Genomic DNA, 12,809 nt, shown 5'->3' with positions numbered 1-12,809 from the left:
TCACCACACGGTCCATGGCAGCCAGTAGAGGGACTCAAGAGGTCCTGGAGCCTGAGAGGGAGGCCCAGGAACCGGCCTCAGAGAGAAGGAGCAAGGGGCGCGGGAAGCCGGCCCCTGAAGTTCCCACGGTCCAGGAGGAAGCAGACCTTGAGGGGGATGCCCTGGAGCCTACAGGGGAACAGATAGCTGAACTGGGAGACCTGCCGGAGCTGACCCATTGGCAGCAGGAAGGAGGTCCCACCAGGCAGGACTTTTGTACGGCGCAGAAGGAGTGCCCTTCTCTCGTGGGTATGCAGCAGCAGGCTGCAGACCAGGCCACAGGTGATCAGTCAGGATCACATTTCGTTTACTGGGAGAACGACCTCCTATATACAGAGCCTAAGGTTGCGGAGCCTGGGTCAGCCCGTGCTCTGGTGGTACCCCAGGACTTCAGAGCCTTCCTACTGGGGCTGGCTCACGATGTGCCATTGGCAGGGCATTTGGGGCAGGACAAGACCTTTGAAAGGCTTGTCACCCACTTTTATTGGCCTCAAATGCGCAGGAGTTCAGATACTCACTGCAGGACATGCCAGACTTGCCAGGCAAGTGGAAAGAGTGGAAGGAAGCAGAAGGCTCCACTCCAGCCATTCCCTGTGGTCGGTACCCCATTCCAGCGAGTGGGGATTGACATTGTAGGGCCACTGGACCCCAGGACAGCGATGGGCAATAGGTTCATCCTGGTCCTGGTGGACCATGCCACCCGGTACCCGGAAGCCATTCCTCTGAGGACAGTGACGGCCCCCGTGGTGGGACGTGCACTGATGGGAATTTTCTCCCGAGTGGGATTCCCTCTAGAGGTGGTGTCTGACCGAGGTACCAATTTCATGTCCAAGTACATGAAATCCCTTCGGCAAGAGTGTGGTGTAACCTACAAGTTCACCACCCCTTACCACCCCCAAGGAAACGGGTTGGTTGAGCGATTCAACCGAACCCTCAAAGGCATGATAATGGGCCTGGAAGGACCCATGAGGCGTAAGTGGGACGTCCTCTTACCATGCCTCCTCTTCGCTTACCGTGAGGTGCCACAGAAGTCTCTGGGGTTCAGTCCCTTTGAGCTTCTGTATGGTCACCCAGTCAGAGGACCTCTAAGTCTGGTCAAGGAAGGCTGGGAGCAATCTCCCAGGAAACCTCCCCAGAATGTATATAGCTACATGCTGGCCTTCCGGAATCAGACTAGGCGTTTCAGACAACTTGCTGAGGCAAATCTGGAAGCCAGCCAGGAGGAGATGAAGCGGTGGTACGACCAGAATGCCACTCTGGTAGAGCTTCAGCCTGGACAGAAGGTATGGGTCTTGGCCCCCGTGGAGCCGTGTGCACTCCAGGATAAGTGGACCGGTCCCTTTGAGGTGGTGGAGTGCAAGAGTCCTGTTACCTACGTGGTGGACCTGAAGTCTCCTAGGAACCCCTTAAGGGTCCTACATGTCAACCGCCTCAAGCCCCACTTGGAGAGGTCCCAAGTGGGCATGCTCTTGGCAACAGATGCTGGAATGGAAGAGGAGACCGAACCTCTCCCTGACCTCCTGTCAGCCAAGGAGCAAGATGGGTCAGTGGATGGTGTCATCCTCTCTTCCGCCCTGACCCCTGAGCAACAGAATGATTGTCGCCAGTTGCTGGGACAATTTTCTGATCTGTTTTCCCTGGTCCCTGGTGTCACTGATTGGTGCGTCCATGATGTGGACACTGGGGATAGTCCACCTGTGCGGCACAAGGCCTACAGGGTGACTGACAGGGTGAGGACATGCATCAAGGAGGAGGTCTCCAAGATGTTGGCACTCGGGGTAATTGAGTCGTCCAGCAGTCCTTGGGCCAGCCCCGTGGTCTTGGTCCCAAAGGCTGCAGCGCCGGGAGCCACACCCGAACTCCGGTTCTGTGTGGACTACAGAAGACTCAATTCAGTCACTAGGACTGACGCCCACCCCATCCCCAGAGCTGATGAGCTCATCGATCGGCTAGGGGCTGCCAACTACCTCAGCACGTTTGATTTAACGTCTGGGTATTGGCAGATCGCCTTGACCGAGGGGGCCAAAGAGAGGTCAGCATTTTCCACCCCAGATGGGCACTACCAGTTCCGGGTTATGCCCTTTGGGATGAAGAATGCCCCTGCCACCTTCCAGAGATTGGTCAACCAGGTGTTGGCTGGGCTGGATTCGTTCAGTGCAGCCTACCTGGATGACATCGCGGTGTTCAGCTCCACTTGGGAAGAACACCTGCGGCACCTCTGGGAAGTGTTGATGGCGCTGCGCAAGGCAGGCCTCACGATCAAGGCGAGTAAGTGCCAGATCGGGCAGGGTTCCGTGGTGTACTTAGGACATCAAGTTGGGAGTGGCCAGGTGGCACCCCTTCAGCCCAAGATAGAAACCATCCTGAATTGGGAGGCGCCCAAAACCCAGACAGAGGTGAGAGCCTTCCTAGGTCTCACCGGGTACTACAGGAGGTTTGTCAAGGGGTATGGCAACATGGTTGCCCCCTTGACAGCGCTGACTTCGAAGAAGCAGCCCCGGAAAGTGATTTGGACTGACACCTGTCAGAAAGCTTTTGAGGCCTTGAAAACTGCTATGTGCACGGCGCCCGTGCTCTTGACTCCCAACTTCTCCAAAGAGTTTATCGTTCAGACAGACGCTTCAGAGCATGGTGTGGGGTCTGTTCTTTCACAGATTAATGAGGAGGGCCTATATCAACCCGTAGCCTTTCTTAGCAGAGGGTTACTTCCACGGGAACAGAGGTGGAGTGCTATTGAGCGTGAGGCATTTGCTGTGGTCTGGGCGCTGAAGAAGCTAAGACCCTACTTGTTTGGGTCTCACTTCCGGGTTCAGACGGACCACAGGCCCCTCAGATGGTTGATGTATATGAGGGGTGAGAATCCAAAGCTGTTGAGGTTGTCCATTTCCCTACAGGGTATGGATTTCACGGTGGAACATCGCCCTGGTACAGATCACGCCAATGCTGACGGTCTGTCCAGATTTTTCCGCCTTAGAGATGAGGAACTCCCTGGGGTAGGGTAGTTCTCCCCACTTTTCAGCTGGAGGGGACACGTGTTAGACCTGGCACCTTGGCGTGAGTCTCCCTTCCTCTGGTTGTCGTTCTGCCTCATGTGTTTTTATGGTGTTGGCCGCTCAGCGCGCTGTGCCACTGCCAACCAGTGTCGCGGTGCGAGTGCTCCCTTGTAAATTATATGTGTTGGTTGGATTCCATGATTGGATTGTTTGATTTACTATCAGACCCCAGTAAAGTGCGCCAGGAGCGCCAGGGCATGTAAATGCAAACACCGCTGGTGGGCTTGCAGCACGGGTTGTGCCACCCACAGAATCGGCCGGTAAAATATGTCTAAGTTCTGCCATCGCAGAACCTGCGTGCAGTCTGGTACTGACATGCTGACTGGCAAGTGCCCACACTTGCCGGTCCCTAAAACCTTCCCTTAGCTGCATGTTAGTCACCCCTCTGGTAGGCCCGCGGGCAGGGTGCGTTGTGAGCCTAAGGTAGGACAAGCCTAGATGCGTGGCATGTCCTAGTAGTGAATTACCGCCATCTTGTTGTTCACTACTGCAAGGCTACCCTGTTCTCATAGGCCAATATGGGCGGCCTGGATTGTTACACCCTATGATCCTAACCGACCCAGGGAACGTGGTAGGAGATCGAGTTTAGTATGCCTGAACTCGGAATAATAAGGTACATCTTTTCGCAAGGTTTATTTTAATATTCCGGGTTTGCAAATGCCGCTTTTAGAAAGCTGGCTGTTGGACAGGCCACACGAAGGGCTTGCTCCCTCCCCGCATGACAGGGCCCAAGCCCCAGCCCGCCAGGCGTGACCCACGAAAAGCACCCGCACCCCGTCTCCCGACGGAACTCCTGCCCTCGGACCTCCATGTATCACGGGCCCCAGCCACCACCGGCTCCCCCGGCCGGGTCAAGCCGCCATCTTGGGCCCTGCACCACGAGGCCGCGTGGCCTCCACCCGACCCTAACCCTGGGCCTGGCCGGCCCCGACATCCCGGCACCACCATCCACCCAGGAGGTGAGCGGACCACTTGGCAGGTCAATGGGAGAACGAAGCGTCAAGAGCTCTTCCCCCGCCAGGTGCCGATCGCCTCCAGCTCCCCCAGGCGCTGGCTCCACCCCCCGCTGGGTGTCTGGACACCTTCATCCCGGACCCTCCGACCTCCAAGTGCGAGGGTCCGGACATCAAAGGGCGCCTGCCCTATAACTGGAGCAGCTCCGGAGCAGGAAGGCAGTTGTATCCTGGAGTCGAGAGACACCGAGAGAACTCAGCCTTGACGGACTACTGGCGCTGCCGTAGCCCTATCTTGCGAACTATCGTCCTGCCTGCTGGCGCTACCGCGGCCTTCTGCAACATCCATCCTCGTCGGGACCTGCTGGCGCTGCCGCGGTCCGTTGTAACGACCATCCTCACCGGGACCTGCTGGCGCTTCCGCGGACCGTACATCGACCATCTTCACCGGGACCTGCTGGCGCTGCCGCGGACCGTGTATCGACCATCTCTACCGGGACCTGCTGGCGCTGCCGCGGCCCGTACCAGCTAAACCACCAAGCTCGAGGATTGTGAGCTAATCATCATATCATCCGAACTACCAGACTGGTAAACAGACTGTCCCGCTACCCCTGTCCCTATCCTGAGAGACTTAAATCGAGGGGACCCCTGAGTCCAGACCTCCTTGTACCATTTCATCGTACCTTAAGAAGTGCATATAAAAGAACGCTAAATCTATCCTTGTGTGGTATCTGTCTATGGGGGGGGGAAGTTACTTGTCTGTACGATCGCTGGAGACGGCTCTCCCCGGAGACCTCTCCCCCGGACCTCGGCCGACCCTCCCGGTCCGTCTAACATTGGTGGCCAGCGGCGCGATCCGAATCAACGCGTAATCGTACAGAGAGTAGCTCACCCCACGACAAAACCACGATGTCGGCCAAAGATAGCGGTTCCACTGAAAAATTCCAAATGGATAAGTTGGAAGAATATAGCCACCGCGAACTTAAACAATTCTGCATGGAACTAGGCATTGCTACCACCGGCCTGAGTACCAAAGATGATTTGAAGCGCGCCCTTGAGTCGTGGACAGAAACTTGGATCGCCGGGCCCTCCGCCAGAAACAGTGTCACACCAGAGGGGAACGCCACGGCTCCCGAGGAGCGGGGAACGGGCCTCTCGCAGGAGGAGATCCAAGAAAGAGAAAGAACCAGATTACACGAGTTGGAAATGGCACGACTCAAGATGGACGGTGAACTCAAGTTAGCCGAGCAGAAACTAAATCTAGAGCATATGCGGCTCCGAGAAGAACGAGAAGAAAAGCAGAGACAGAGAGAGCTTGAGGAAAAAAGAATAACACTCGAACACGAGCGCAAACTGGCGGAAATAGAACTTCGGAAACAGAATAAAGAACCGGGGGTGCCTGAGCGACCGCACACCCCGGGGCCAACCGAGAAAAAAGTTCACATCCCCAAGGATGTTGTCCGAGAGTATGTCCGAGAAGACGACATACAACAGTGGTTCAAAGCCTACGAGATCGCCATGACCTCCCACCGGATCGACCGGAGTGATTGGGGAGCCGGACTATGGGGGAGGTTCGTCAACGAAGGTCGCGATGCCCTGCTGCAGCTCCCAGATCACCAAATGTCGTCCTACGACCACATGAAGGCTGCCCTCCTCACTCGCTACGGCCTCACACCCGAGATGTACCGCCAGAGGTTCAGAGATTGCACCCGGATCCCGGGTACAACTTGGGTGGAGTACGTTAACTATTTCAGCCGAGCCTTCGAGGGTTGGATCAAGGGGAGCCATGTCACGACCTACGAACAACTCTTTAACCTTATGGTATGGGAACACCTGTCGAACAACTGTTTCGTCGAGCTCAGGCAGCACCTCCTCGACAGTAAATTGACTAACCCCCGGCAGCTCGCCGCCGAAGCTGACCGATGGGAAAGCACCCGAGTGGGCCGGAGAGGGCCACACGAGCAAAACCGAAGCAACCAAGGCCAGCACCGTCCTCGGGGAGGAGGAGGAGGCCAGGGGCGAGGGAGAGACGCCCTACCGGCAACACCCGTGGCCAGCACCCCGCCTCCGGCCGGCCGGGGCAACCCCCCGATGCGTCCTGGGTTCCGAGCCAACGTCACGTGCCACCGATGCCAGCGAGTCAGCCACTACGCCAATGACCCGAGCTGCCCGCAGAACCAAACACCCAAGCCCCGCCAGGTAGCTGCCGCCGCCCTGGGGGAAGAGCGATTATCAGAGGAACAGGAAGAGTATGAGCCGGCCCAGCAAGAGTGGGAACCGGCCGCCATGGTCCTGGCGTGCCTAGGGGGAAAAGACATGGTCCCGCGGGCTCCCCTACCCGCTAACACCAGGAAATACGGTCAGTGGGTGACCATTAATGGACATCGGGCCGAGGCCTTGCGTGACACGGGCGCCAGTGTGACGGCCGTCCGCTGTCACCTGGTGAAGCCCGAGCAGATCCTGCCGAACATTCTCTGCCCCGTCCGCTCAGCCGACAATTCTGAAAGTCTGTGTCAAATGGCCTGCGTCCCATTCGAATGGGGAGGGGTCTCCGGCCTGTTGAAGGTGACGGTCCGGGATGATGCCCCCGTGGACTGCCTCCTGGGAAATGACCTCGAGAGTTCCCCGTGGGCCACCGTCGAGAGAAGAGAGCACCTGGGGATGCTGGGCCTCCCGGACTGGGCCTGCATAACCACCCGGTCCATGGCCGCCCGTGCCGTCCCCCGATCAGAAGAACCGGAATGGCCAGCACCTCCGCCCCCGGTCGCCCCAGTAGGAGACAACGACGAGGCCAACCCCACGGAACCGACGACCGAAGGAGACGCGCAACCCCCGGACTTTCCCGGCCTGGCTCAGTGGCGTCAAGAAGGGGGGCCCACCCAAGAACAGTTCCGCCAGGAACAAAAGACCTGCCCCTCCCTCGAGGGACTCCGCCAACAAGCCAGCGCCCAGAGCGCAGGGGACTCCACCGGATCTCACTGGGTCTACTGGGATAACGACCTGCTATACAGCGAACAAAGAATCGCAGAGCTAGGGGCCGGTCGAGTGCTGGTGGTACCTCTCCGCTTCAGAGACTTCCTGCTCAACCTGACCCACGATGTCCCCCTGGCTGGACACCTGGGCCAGGACAAAACTTACAGTCGCCTAGTGACCCACTTTTTCTGGCCGAAAATGAGGAACGACGTCCTGAACCACTGCCGGTCCTGCCCCACGTGCCAAGCCAGCCGGAAGAGTGGCCGTAAGCTGAAAGCCCCTCTGCAACCCTTCCCTGTGGTCACCACCCCGTTCGAGAGGGTAGGAATAGACATTGTGGGGCCCCTGGACCCCCGCACGGCACAAGGACACAGGTTCATCCTGGTACTGGTGGACCACGCCACCCGCTACCCCGAGGCGGTGCCCCTACGAACTGTGACAGCTCCGGTGGTTGGCCGGGCCCTAATGGGGATCTTCTCCCGGGTGGGCTTCCCCCGAGAAGTCGTCAGCGACTGAGGCACGAACTTCATCTCCAAATACATGAAGTCCCTCTGGCAACAATGCGGGGTCACCTACAGATTCACGACCCCCTATCACCCCCAAGGGAACGGACTAGTGGAGCGTTTCAACCGCACTCTCAAGGGGATGATTGGGGGATTGGAAGAGCCCCTCCGTCGCCAGTGGGATGTACTACTCCCGTGCCTCCTCTTCGCCTACCGAGAAGTTCCCCAGAAGTCCCTCGGCTTTAGCCCTTTCGAACTCCTGTACGGGCACCCTGTGCGAGGGCCCCTCAGCCTAGTCAAGGAAGGTTGGGAGATGGCCCCCCTAAAGACCCCTCCAGACGTCTTCAAATACCTCCTGGCCCTACGCAATCAGACCCGGCGCTTCAGGGAGATGGCCAAGGCGAACCTCGAGGCCAGCCAGGAAGACATGAAGAGATGGTATGATCACAATGCCTCCTCCGTCGAGTTCGAGCCTGGTCAATAAGTGTGGGTGAGGTCCCCCACCGAACCATGTGCCTTGCAAGATAAGTGGACGGGGCCCTTCAAAGTGGTCGAGCGCAAAAGCCCCGTCACTTACCTCATCGACATGGGGACCTCCCGGAACCCCCTTCGGGTCCTCCACACCAACAGACTCAAACCACACTTTGTGCGCTCAGAACTCAGCCTCCTGATGGCTACGGACAGTGGGGCAGAGGAAGACTCCGAACCCCTCCCGGATCTCCTGAAGACTCAGGAGAATGACGGTTCCGTGGACGGGGTCCGGCTCTCTGATGCCCTCACCCCGGAGCAACGCCAGGGCTGCCGGAACCTCCTGCTGCGGTTCGCTACACTGTTCTCCCGCACCCCCGGGATCACCCCTTGGTGTTTGCACGACGTGGACACCGGGGACAGTCCCCCTATCCGACACCGGGCCTACCGCGTACCAGATCGGGTACGGGCCTGCATACAAGAGGAAGTGGCCAAAATGCTCACGATCGGGGTCATCGAGCCCTCGGACAGTCCCTGGGCCAGCCCGGTTGTATTAGTCCCCAAAGCCGCTGCCCCCGGCACCACACCTGAACTGAGATTCTGCGTCGACTACCGAGGCTTGAACGCTGTCACCCGGACCGACGCTCATCCTATCCCCCGAGCGGACGAATTGATCGACCGGCTGGGGGCCGCCCGCTACCTCAGTATCTTCGACCTAACAGCGGGCTACTGGCAGATCGGTCTCACACCCCGGGCTCAGGAACGGTCAGCCTTCTCTACCCCCGATGGCCACTACCAATTCAAGGTCATGCCCTTCGGCATGAAGAACGCCCCCGCCACGTTTCAACGCCTTGTGAACCAGGTCTTGGCGGGGCTCGAAGAGTTCAGCGCTGCCTACCTGGACGATATCGCTGTATACAGCCGCCACTGGTCCGACCACCTCCTCCACCTCCAAGAGGTCCTACAGGCCCTCCAGCGGGCCGGCCTCACAATTAAGGCCGGCAAATGCCAAATTGGCCAAGGGTCCGTGACCTACCTTGGGCACCAGGTGGGAAGCGGGCTGGTGGCCCCGCTGCAACTTAAGATTGCTGCCATCCAGTCCTGGCAGCCCCCCGTCACCCAGACCGAGGTCCGAGCCTTCTTGGGGCTCACCGGCTACTACCGGCGGTTCGTGAAGGACTACGGCAGCATCGTGGGGCCCCTCACGGGTCTCACGTCCAAAAACCAACCAAAGCGGATTAACTGGACCCCCGATTGTCAAGCGGCCTTCGAGAAGCTGAAGGCCGCCCTGTGCACCGCCCCTGTGCTCCAGGCCCCCGATTACAGTCGGGAATTCGTGGTACAGACAGACGCCTCCGACCACGGCATCGGAGCGGTTCTTTCCCAATTGAACCCCGAAGGTCATGACCAGCCGGTGGCCTTCATCAGTCGACGTCTCCTGGCCCGAGAACAGCGCTGGAGCACCATCGAGAGGGAGGCCTTCGCAGTGGTGTGGGCCCTCAAAAAGCTCCGGCCCTATCTCTTCGGTACCCACTTCCGGGTACAAACCGACCATCGACCCCTGCAGTGGCTGATGCAGATGCGGGGGGAGAACCCAAAACTATTGCGCTGGTCCATTTCTCTGCAGGGAATGGACTTCACCGTGGAGCACCGACCGGGCCAAGACCACGCCAACGCAGATGGCCTGTCACGCTTTTTCCGCCTCGACGAGGAGAGTCCCCAAGAAGATGGGTGACTCTCCCCGCCTTCATCTGGGGGGGACGCATGTTGGACAGGCCACACGAAGGGCTTGCTCCCTCCCCGCATGACAGGGCCCAAGCCCCGGCCCGCCAGGCGTGACCCACGAAAAGCACCCGCACCCCGTCTCCCGACGGAACTCCTGCCCTCGGACCTCCATGTATCACGGGCCCCAGCCACCACCGGCTCCCCCGGCCGGGTCAAGCCGCCATCTTGGGCCCTGCACCACGAGGCCGCGTGGCCTCCACCCGACCCTAACCCTGGGCCTGGCCGGCCCCGACATCCCGGCACCACCATCCACCCAGGAGGTGAGCGGACCACTTGGCAGGTCAATGGGAGAACGAAGCGTCAAGAGCTCTTCCCCCGCCAGGTGCCGATCGCCTCCAGCTCCCCCAGGCGCTGGCTCCACCCCCCGCTGGGTGTCTGGACACCTTCATCCCGGACCCTCCGACCTCCAAGTGCGAGGGTCCGGACATCAAAGGGCGCCTTCCCTATAACTGGAGCAGCTCCGGAGCAGGAAGGCAGTTGTATCCTGGAGTCGAGAGACACCGAGAGAACTCAGCCTTGACGGACTACTGGCGCTGCCGTAGCCCTATCTTGCGAACTATCGTCCTGCCTGCTGGCGCTGCCGCGGCCTTCTGCAACATCCATCCTCGTCGGGACCTGCTGGCGCTGCCGCGGCCCGTTGTAACGACCATCCTCACCGGGACCTGCTGGCGCTGCCGCGGACCGTACATCGACCATCTTCACCGGGACCTGCTGGCGCTGCCGCGGACCGTGTATCGACCATCTCTACCGGGACCTGCTGGCGCTGCCGCGGCCCGTACCAGCTAAACCACCAAGCTCGAGGATTGTGAGCTAATCATCATATCATCCGAACTACCAGACTGGTAAACAGACTGTCCCGCTACCCCTGTCCCTATCCTGAGAGACTTAAATCGAGGGGACCCCTGAGTCCAGACCTCCTTGTACCATTTCATCGTACCTTAAGAAGTGCATATAAAAGAACGCTAAATCTATCCTTCTGTGGTATCTGTCTGTGGGGGGGGGGAGTTACTTGTCTGTACGATCGCTGGAGACGGCTCTCCCCGGAGACCTCTCCCCCGGACCTCGGCCGACCCTCCCGGTCCGTCTAACACTGGCCTTTGCTTGCCTAAACATTTCAGCCCGCCTCTGCGTGATGTGTATCTGATGTCTGGCTGGTGTGAGTGACAGGGCTGGGGGAACCCAGATGGGCAGGGCTAGGTAGCCTGGTGGTGAATAGGACGATCGACAGGTAGATGGGTGGGAGGAGTGCTCCTAGGCTCTGAATAGGACAGTGCTCTGCCACCTCAATGCCGGCTCCGCCCCCTGTGGAGCGTCTGAGGACTCTGCCCTGCACTCTGAAAGAAGAAGCCTGCATCGCGTAAACAAAGTGCTCAGAAACCGGACTGGACTAGGCAAAGGACCCCCTGGCCTGGGAGAACAAAAGATTTGCTGTATAAATGGAGGTGCCCTGCTCCTAAGAAACTAGATCCACTTTTGACCAAGAAGAATCTCTGCCTGAGGAGGAGGCACCGGAAAAGCTGTAGGAGGAAGACTGTCCCTATCCTGGGGGATTGGCCTGCAGTGGTGACCTTGCTGCCAAAGGGGAGAAGAGAAACTGTTGCTGAAGACTTTGCTTTATTTTTACTTTCAAGACTTGTGCTTTCCAAAACGATCTCCAAGGGCTTGGAACTGAGCTTGCCCCCTGAACTGAGCCCCAGGACCATTGGGCTCTATCTGATCTTCACTTGCCTGCCGCTGGACTGTGGTGCCCTTTCCCTCGCCGGAGCTGTGACCCTTGTGCCCCAGTCCCTCCCTGAGCCGTGACCAGGACTGCTTAGCCGCCCCCGCCTTGGGAAGAGCCTCGCTCGATCGGAGCCGCTCCCCCTACGCTGTGCTGGGCTGCCCCTGTCACCTCGCTCGCTGGAGGCTCGCTGTGCACCTTCACCCTCCCGCCGGAATCGGCGTTGTGAGCATCTCCAAGCCTCAGACGGCCCGGACGTAATCTGCGTGCCCGGCTGCCCCGCTTTGTTCACCCGCCACCTGCAACACCCCGCTCTTGTCGTGAGCCTGAAGATCAGACCCCCATTGTGAAGTGTGGGAGCCTCAGACGCCGCCTCGCCCTTCTGTCGAAGAGCCGCTGAGATCCCGCACCCGCCTTCGCGTCAAGAAACAAGGTACTGTACTTACGAACACGACCGCGAGCTCGCATCGGATCCAGGGTCCGCAACGTTCTGATTTCCCTGTCATCTGCCGTGTGCTTCCCGGGCGCCGCCTCAGCACGAAGTGCGCTGAGGCCTACAGTTACCTTGTGCCTGCCTAAAGAACTTTCCGTAACAAAGAGACTTTACCGTATTTCCAAGAGTTGTGGCCCCATCAGTTCAACTTTACTGGGCCTTGTATTTGAATCTGCTGAATCTACATAAAAGCTTACTTTTATATACTTCCTGATTGGTGTCCGTTTGTAGTACATGCAAGGGGTTTACTGTATGTGTAACTGCATTTGCTTAACCGTGTTCGCCTGAGACTTAGCCTAGACTGCTCGCGCCACGCACCTAGAGGGTGAGCAGGGGTTATTCTGGGGAGTCATCCTTCGCCCTGACAAGAAGTGAAGGGTCCCTGCTTGTTGTGGCGTCACACCTGCATCAACCAGAGCCCCCTCATTTCTAACAACATGGGAGTCATGCAACATGTCATGTGCCCCATGGTGAGTCGACATGTATGTATAGTAACACAACATGCACAGGAGCAGTGCCCACACATTCCAAACACCTACCAACACCAAAATGCCGTGCAGCAATCCTTAACCAAAAAGACTTTTCACCATATCCGTGCATGGGACGCTGATTCAGCACACGTTGCAATACTCATGAGGAATAGCGGGAGGCCAACGATGACACGAGCAGACAGCATGCAAAACTACCTGGGGATGACAGACACACAAGAAGTCAGGGGAAAGATTGTCATCCGCATGCATGGTCATTTACTCTACAGGAATAAGTGTGTCACCATGCTATATTAAAATTGAGTGTCTAAGCTAAAATGTGTGGAAGGACATC

General features: G+C 58.5%; 1 protein-coding gene across 1 annotated transcript in view; it reads left to right on the top strand.

Annotated features, from left to right (window-relative positions):
* LOC146817937 (uncharacterized) overlaps nt 1–12,809 on the top strand; it is a 1,667,073-nt gene that overhangs the window by 1,377,868 nt on the left and 276,396 nt on the right. The window lies entirely within an intron of this gene.

The sequence above is a fragment of the Triturus cristatus genome, chromosome 6 (genome assembly GCF_964204655.1).
Source record: "Triturus cristatus chromosome 6, aTriCri1.1, whole genome shotgun sequence".
Classification (NCBI taxonomy): Eukaryota; Metazoa; Chordata; class Amphibia; order Caudata; family Salamandridae; genus Triturus; species Triturus cristatus.
The sequence above is the reverse complement of the archived record's forward strand: the minus strand, read 5'-3'. Positions and strand labels throughout refer to the sequence as shown.